This window comes from Chenopodium album, chromosome 2 (assembly GCF_948465745.1).
Source record: "Chenopodium album chromosome 2, dcCheAlbu1.1, whole genome shotgun sequence".
In the NCBI taxonomy this organism is placed as follows: Eukaryota; Viridiplantae; Streptophyta; class Magnoliopsida; order Caryophyllales; family Amaranthaceae; genus Chenopodium; species Chenopodium album.
The window spans coordinates 30777457-30786509 of NC_137835.1; the positions used below are offsets into that span (position 1 = coordinate 30777457).

General features: G+C 36.8%; 1 non-coding gene across 1 annotated transcript; it reads left to right on the plus strand.

Annotated features, from left to right (window-relative positions):
* The first annotated feature begins 1557 nt into the window (after window positions 1-1557).
* On the plus strand, window positions 1558-1663 carry LOC145606958 (small nucleolar RNA R71). The gene has a single exon (XR_014105467.1). It is a non-coding gene; the product is annotated as a small nucleolar RNA R71 (small nucleolar RNA).
* Window positions 1664-9053: the final 7390 nt, after the last annotated feature.

A 9053-nucleotide genomic window follows, 5' to 3' on the forward strand; every position in this document is an offset into this window, starting at 1 on the left:
CATTTTCCTTTTGATCTCACATGGAATAGAGAAGTTTCCCGGATCCTCCATCTTCTTGGGCAACTCATTATGAATCAAAGCACTACAACAACTCCCAACTTCAACCGAATCAACTTCATTGCACATTCTCTTCCCACTCAAAATCTCCTTAAGGAACTTCGAGTACCTAGGCATTTGGGTAATTGCATCGATGAAGGGGATAGGAAGGTGAACTTCCTTGAGCATAGCAATAAATTTTCCAAATTGCTCATCAATTTTGGGCCTCAAGAGTTTTTGTGGGTATGGGAGGTCGGGTCTCTGCACTTCCTCACGCTCTTTCTCATAAATCCTTTTTCCTCTTGCACATCCTCATAACTCACACTCTTAGACTCAACCTTCTCAAATTTCACTCTTGGGTCACTCCTCTCCTCATCCTCCTCAATGGACCTAGAAGCTCCTTCATTAAGAACTCTCCCATTCCTAGTGGTGATAGAATAAACAAGTTTCTTAGGTTCCACTCCTTGAGAAGGCAAAGAGGATGGACTAGCATAATCCTTTAGAGTGTTGGCTAATTGGGGTATTTGTGTCTCAAGCATTTTGTTATGAGTCATAATCTCATTAAATTTTTTGTCATTCACCGCCATATATGTGTTGATGATCTTGGTTTGGTTATCAATCATTTCTTCCAAATTTGTCTTAAATGATGATGGTTGGAAAAAAGAATTTTCACCATTGCCTTGAGGCTTTGGAGCAAAATCGGGTGGGGGTTCCCTTTAGTTGTTATTTTGAAAACTTCCTCGATTTTGGTTGTTGTTCCTATTGCCACGGCCTTGACTATTGCCACCATTATGGTAATGATTACCAAAGCCTTGAGATTGACTTTGTTTACCATACCCATGGCTTGGGTTTTGATTACTATAGCCTTGGTTGTTATAGTTACCTCGAAAACCTTGGTTTCCTTGGTTCCTGTAGCCTCCATTGTTGTAGTTATCGAAACCACCTTGGGGGTGAGAATTCCTATTACTAAAATTATTAGGTCCATCAAACCTTTGACCACCATTGGAACTAGACACAAAGTTCACATGTTCACATTCACTAATTTCAACATCATCACATCCATCAACAAAAGTTTGAGAACACATGGAAGAATCATGATCATAAGATCCACAAGAATCACAAAATAGACAACCACTTGGCATGTTATTAGAAGTAGAAGGAGAAGAGTTAGAAAATGTACCTCTCCCTTTAGATTGGGAGGGAAGACTCAATGAATTCGTCGAAACACTCTCAAGCTTTGCTTTGATCGACGTCACTTCCTTCCCTAGATTTGAAATTTGGGAGGACAAGTTGTTAATTGCGTTGAGATGATCCACCGAATAAACCGTCGAGCCACTATTGCTTGTGGACTCCCTCTCTCCTTCTTGCCAATCTCTATAGTATCTCACCACATCCTCAATTATGTCAAATACCTCTTCTTCTGTCCTATTCATTATAGGAACTCCGGCTCCTCCATCTAGGCATGACTTGCCTTGAGCACTCAAGCCTCCATAGAAAATTTGTATCACTTGATAGGAAGGAATTCCATGATGTGGACACTCTCTTTGGTAGTCCTTGTACCTCTCCCATGCTTCATAAAGATTCTCATTAGGCCTTTGTTTGAATCCTTGGATCAAGGCTCTAGCCTCCGCCGTCTTCTTTTGTTGATAAAAGCGAGACAAGAAAGCTTTGGTGACCTCATCCCATGTCCTAAGGGAATTTGGCTTAACCTCTTTATCCAACCACCCTAAGGCACGACCAATAAGAGAAAAGGGAAACAACTTTAGCCGAATGAACTTTTGAGAAATGTCGTTCACCTTGATAGTATTACAATACTTCTCAAATTCCTTTAGATGATTCAACGGGCTCTCACTCTTGGCTCCACTAAATTGCCTTCTTTCTATCAAAGTAATCATGGCCGATCTAATTTCAAAATCGTTCGCCGGTGTTGTAGGTGGAGCAATGCCACTCTCAAACCTATAAGCACCAGGAATTCCCAACTCTTTCAAAGCTACTCTTGGATTCTCTCCCATGGCTTGCTCTTCTTCTTCTTCCTCAAACTCTTCTTCACTTGAGGAACCTAGGCTCAAAGACCGGTTGGCTACCCTTCTTCGTGAAATAGTTCTTTCAATTTCCGGATCCAAAGGAACTAAGGTCCTAACACGAGTTCTACTATGCACGAAAAAGCTCAAAAGAAATTGTTAGTAACACGGCTACAAGTGTAGCCTAAAAGAAAGAAGAAAAATCTTTTTGTATTTTTGAATAAGATGTAATAGACTCAACAACAATACACAATCACAAAACCACTCCCTGGAAACGGCGCCATTTTGGCGAGGGTCGAGACTAGGTCGTTGTAACTAACCCCTACCCGAGGCCAAACAAAATTTGTAAACACTTAACACACCCCTACACAAGTATAATGATAAGTTGAGGGTCGAACCCAAAGGAACGGGGGGCGATTTTCTATTGTCTATGGTCAAGCTATTCCGAAATGTAATGATTGGGTGTGAATGTTATGCTAGAACAAAGACGACAAGTAAACGAGAAGAAATCAAATGTAATAAACACTAGGGCTAGGATCCACATGCAATCGTAACGGATTCAACTAATTGGGAGGTCAAAGTGACTAAGTCAAGCAATGTGAGGGAAGACCAATCATGCAACCAAAAGTGCATATCAAGCTATTTTCCTAGAGGTCTAACCCAGGTGCGCGGCCGCACCACCCTCGTGCGCGCCCGCACTTGGCAGTAGGGGAGCCCCCCCTCTTCTTCGTCCAAGCTCATCCTCGTTGGCTCGTCTTTATGATGATGATGAACACCAAGGAAGGAAGTCTTGAAAGGGCAATTTTAGTGGGTTCATGGCAAAGATGACGCCCCCACCGCATACGTGCACCGATCTCTTGACTTGCTCTTTGCGTTCCTACAAACTTGAAGCTCCGAAAGGCGAACATGAGGTATCCAAATTGATGAGAAATATGAGAGGAAGGCTCGGGAATCCTTGGAAACACGATCATAACCTAAAAACAAACGAAAACACACAAATAAAAGGGAAAAAGAACAAATAAACAAAGAAATGCACAAAACAAGGAAACTAACTATGGAAAGCACAAACTAACAAAATAAAGAACAAAACTAAGGAAAAACTAAGGAGAAGGGCTATAAAATAGCATGAAAATCATCCTAAAAGAGGCCAAATGAGTGCCATAAATGACACTCATCAGGTCCTGCAATCTATTTTCCACGCGTTTTCTTATTTTGATAAAATTTAAGCGTACGAGAGGGTAAAACTGTAATTTCCTTAAAACAGTTCTTTTATTGTAATTAAAACTCCTAAAAGTCAATTTATCAATGCTAATTAAACTAGGATTCAAAAGAACCTTCTATAACATTCTAGAAGACTATAATCAATCCTAATCGTATTAGGAATGATAAATCATGATAGGCCCTCCTCTAGATCATTAGGCCGCATATAAATATCAAACCGGGCCCAGTTTAGTATTTTGGCCATAACTTCCTCATTATTCATCAGAATTGGGCTTATAATATATCGTTGGAAAGCTCTTTTCGAACCCGACCCAACTACACCATTATTGGAATATTGCCATAGACCAAATCAAATTGGATTGGCTGTTTTCTTAAAAGAGGTTTTCAAAAATAGAGAGAAAGAAAAGAAATAAAAAACTAACCGCAACACTAGACTTTCCACACTTTCACTTCATTCGAATATAATTCGACATGAAAGGTACTCATCACTGGGTTTTGTTTTGGGGAGACACAAATGGGTGTCTACAGGTTCGGTACCTAATGTGAACAGTACAACCCTACATATTGCATGTCATATATATTGTTGAGAAATAGGTGTTGTATTTGATTTGTCTGGAACACTAGTCAATAAAAAAATAAAAGTAAGAAAATAATAAAGAATATAATGTAACACCCTAATAATTCTCTCTTTAAACCTGTGAGTACCCTGAACAAAATCCAAGAGAATTACTGGCGTGCTACCGCCTGATCCGTGCCATTTATGGCACCTTTAGGCTATGTTTTCTTTATATTTCTATGCTCCTTTGTAGTCGTTTATGTCGTGTTTTTAGAGAATAATGCTCGATTCGCGTGTTTTTGTGTTAGTTTAGAGAAATGCATGCTTTTAATGGCTTTCTTATCATTTTATTCATTTCTCGGCTATTTCTCTTGCTTCTCCGTTTCTTTGTCTTGTTTTGTAGGTACGTTGCGGGCTATATGCATGGGAATTGAAAATCGCACCCACTAGGATCAATATGCACTTTTCGGAATTGAATTTGAGTTTGAAACAAAGGAAAACGAAGGATTGCAAAGTATCAAATAGGACCTTTGTGCATTGTTTTAGTCATATATAAAGTTCTACAGATTGGATTAGGGTGATTCAAGTTGGGTTGGAAACTAGACTTGAAGAGCTTTCCAATGATAGGTCGCACGCCTTCATAAGATTCTTAGATCGGAAGTTACAGCCTTCTGAAGTTGGCCCTGGAAAACTGCCGCGGGCGCGGGCTACAGTACCCGCGGGCGCGGGGTTGCTACAGCTCCAAAACTGCCGTATTTGGGCAGTAAGCACCCGCGGTTGTCCCGAGGGCTCCCCGAGGGCGCGGGCCTTGGCCCCGCGGGTGCGGGCTTGGGCCGCGGGCGCGGCTATCGAGGTGTCCGTTCCCCTCCGCGGGCGCGGCCGATTTCTCCGCGGGCGCGGGTTTCTGGGTCTTTTACGATTTTAAGCTTCTTTTCTCCTTTTGTTTATATAGTTTTTGGTTTTCTTTATTCTTCATTCATGTAATTCTTTAGTTTTAGAATAGTTTTCTCTCTCTTAGGTTGAGAGCTTCTCTCTCTAGATTAGGCTAGATTAGGAGTAGTTTTAGAGAGAGAAAGTGAGGAATTTCAATGGTGATTGAGAGATTGAAGATGCAAGTGTGACAATTGTGTTGGAGATCTTCTTAATTATCAATGAGCATTTCTAAACTCTATCTCATTCAATTGCTTTGTTTAATTTGATGTTTGTTTGGTTTGATTTTGATATTTGATGTTTGATTAGAGTAATTGTTCTTGATATTTTGTTGATTCTTGTTCTCTATAGTTGATAGTTGATTTGATGATGTTGTTTGAGTAGTTGTTGGCTAGGAATTGGGTGAAACTTGTATGATTGATTAATTGTGATTAATTTTGGAATTGTGTTGATTAATTGTTGAGATTAAAGTGATTAGTGAAGGATTGCATGTGTGTAATTCAATTTGGCCTTGAGAATTATGCTAGATTGCATTGTAATTGATAATGACATGAACAATTGATTTTGGAATTGCAATTATCAATTGGTTTTGATTGTGATTCTCTTAGTTTGTTATTCATAGTGAACCCTAGCTTAACAATTAGGATATAGCTCTTTGATTCCTATTGATTGCTCTTATCATTTAGTCCTCACAACCTTTGATTGGCATGCTCTTCCCAAGTTGTTGCAATTGACATGATTACTTGTTGATCCCCGTTCCTAGTGTTTTATTTCCTTGGTTACTTGTTTTGTTAGTTGTTAGTATTCTCTCTTACCTTCGTCTTCGACCTAGATTAGGCGCATAATTGAAAGTGCTTGAACATTACCGTTCCTTTGGGTTCGACCCTTGACTTGCCTCTATACTCGTATTTAGGTTTGTTAAGTGTTTATAAATTTAGTTTGACCGAGGGAAGATTAGATAACGACCTAGTTTTCCCCTCGTCACCGCCACATGTTCAAACATTAAGGCTATATCAGAAATAAGCAGCGGGAAATTTAAATCAGTTATATAAATAAGTTTCAAAACCAATAACCAAAAACCAAACTAAATCTTACAACTTGGAACCATTAAGGCCCTTATTCAAAACTCAAACCAATAGAAGTAGTATGAATGTAAAATTGAGTTTAAATAACTTCAAAAGAAATTAACAATAAAAATAAGAAAAGCAACCAACACTCCACTCAAGATCCCACCATCTAGAAACAAATGTTGCATGTGTAAGAACCTGTGGTTAATCTGCTCCCCAATATTACAAATGTAAAAATTAGATTGTCATAAGATCATTGAAATGCGAAGGCCATGACCAAAGAAAGACACACAAAGCACGCAATCAGTAAAGCTGAGTACATACAAGCTGCAAAACATAAAAGAAATCCCTAACATGTTACTAATAATCAATCATCACGCATCATTAGTTTATAGACTTGACACATGACTCAACTATTTATATTACTAAGACTCCATTAATTAATAGGTAAATCATTATTTTTATTCATTGGATTAAGAAATAGACAAGGTTGTCCAACCCATGCTCCATTTGGAACATCAAAAAAGAAAACCCCATGCCTCGTTTCGGAAACATCAATAAACATCCAACGACCACGGGCGCGACTCCGTGACCGTAGTTAGTATGAGATCTCACCTAACTCCTAGTTTTGAAAAATATTTGAAATAAGAGACTCGTAGATCAGACGACCTCGAGAAAATTACACGGCTAATACCCCGTGTACCCCAACCCCTGATTGTCATTACTCTAGAAGTGCACCAATCCAGAGTTTTATTGCTCATCCATCTTGCACTTTACGTGATTTACAGGTTAAGACTTGGTGATGACTCATATGCAAATAATACAATCAATCCAATCAAGTAAAACAACTTTCCAATTTCAATTCTTGATTTATTAGTGACAAGCAACATTTATTATTTATTCCTTTAACTACCTCTGTGTATAAACACCTTGAGTGCATAAGGCACCCTAAATCCTTAACCTCGTCTTATAAGACTTGAATCCTTCCTTTACTCATCCTATTTCAATAATCATGAATGAGTAATAAATTAATCATTACACCAATCACATACCTTTGCCTCTAAGCACACCTTTCATAATTAGAGCACAAATAATACTTGCACTATAAAATAGTGCACGTCATACGAATTTTACAATGTATAACCAAACAATTTAACCCAGTCATCCCTATACATGATACTAAGTTCTCGATCCGTCCTTAAACGTGCACTTAAAAGCAAGGTTTCGTAACTCGTACATACCTTGAATAAACGAATTGGAATGCCACTTTACTATCTAGAAATCACCTTCAATAAAATCCTCTCCTAGACAAAACAATAACATCTCAATCCATACCCAATCAATCAAATTTACAGCAATACTAACTTACTTTAAAACCTTCAAAATCCAAATCAAACAACACTTTCAAACTTTCCCTTTAGTTAAAATTAAAGGCTTATATATAGTTCTTTAAATTTCCTTCATAAAAACCTTAAAATACATCTTTATATATGAAGTTACAACATGTTTAAGCTACTAACCAAATCTGAAAATTTAGTTTATACGCGTCCTTTGCAAATTAAACAACCCATATTTGGAATAATGGAATAATAGCTTAAAATATATGTAGAAACATCAAAGCCTATTATTATTTTTTTATACCAAAACAATAAATTTTAGATTACAAAAAAAACTTGAAAAATTAATTTAAACCTTAAACTTGATACATTAATAATCTATTAACATAAATTAATCATAATGGTCATATAGTGTATAGAAAACTCTAAGAAACATGATTTAGAATGCTTTAAATTCCCAAATCAATATTTTTAATAATTAGAAAATTAGTTTTAATCACTAAAAATATAATTTTAACATAACATAAACACTATATACTTAAGAAACTTGACTAACACGTTTTAAGTCCTAAAATCATGAAAAATCAAGGTTTTAGACTTAAAATTCTTTGTTAAAGAAATCTGAAAATTAGTTCTATACTTTAAAGATCATAAAAGTTATAAATTTTCAATCTTTTACGGTCCAAACTCATAATCAAACTATGATAACCAAAAATCATGAAATAGATAATATAAAGATTGAATCTTTGAAATTAAAACAAGAACTTATAAAAAAAAGAGAAAGAAAGAAGAGGAAAGAGATTAAGAGGGGGGTGCAAAATGGCGGTTTGGCTGGGCGGCAGTGGGCGGTGTGGTCGCCGGAGGCAGCAGGGCGGCAGCGGCGGTGGGCTGGTGGCGCGGCAACAACGTGCAGAATATTTTTTTTCTTTTTGTGTGAGAGTCGTGAATAGTAGAGAAGGAGGAAGGAGAAGTGAATGAATTTTATGTGAAAGGAGAAAAAAGTGTGGGGGTTTACGGAGGTTTTATTTGGGCCTTTGGTTTTCTAATTAGATCAGGAGTAAAACTTGTGGTTTTGGGCTATTAAGCTAAAAAAATTTTAAATTAGTCTAAAACATATTAGTTTACTTAAATCTTTTCACAAAAATAATTTATTCAATGAAATTGACATAAAAATATTTGTATGAATACTAAATAAATATATTATAATTAAGTTGAAAATATGGGGGATTACAGATAATCAAACAACACAAGTGTTTACGTATGTGGTTTGATATACTAGGTAAAGCGTTTAAGAGCTTCTATTTATTACATTGGGGAAAGATATATATACAAGGAATAATAATGCTTAAAGTCTTAATCCAAATTAAACGATTACCCAATAGTTTTTATTTTTATAACAAAAATGAAGCAATAAATTATTCATAAAGTAAATTCTTACAATAGCCGTCATGTGAAGAAATATAAACTGATAAAATATTCCATAAACCGCAAAGACGTGAAACCGCAAATCGAGACACGTGAAAATAGTATTTTGTGCAACCGTCAAGGTCAACGGAAACTGTGCGAGCAAGATGGTCTCCTCGTACGAATGCCTCTTTTTTGCGTTTATGTCTACGCTGAAAATTCTAAGGTGATCAAAGAAACTTTTATCACCTTAAGCTATCTTAGGTGGTAAATTTTACACCACAATTTAAAAAAATATGGACCCCTTATTTTTTTTTACCAAAATTCATTTTAATGATTTTAGAAAATATGGAAAATATTTTTAAAAATAGAAATTAAGAAAAAAAATAGCTGGAAAAATAATGAGCAGGAATTGCAGTCCCCCATCACCGACGTCGGCAACCATCAACCAGAGTCCTCCATCCATTGCCGGCGACATCAT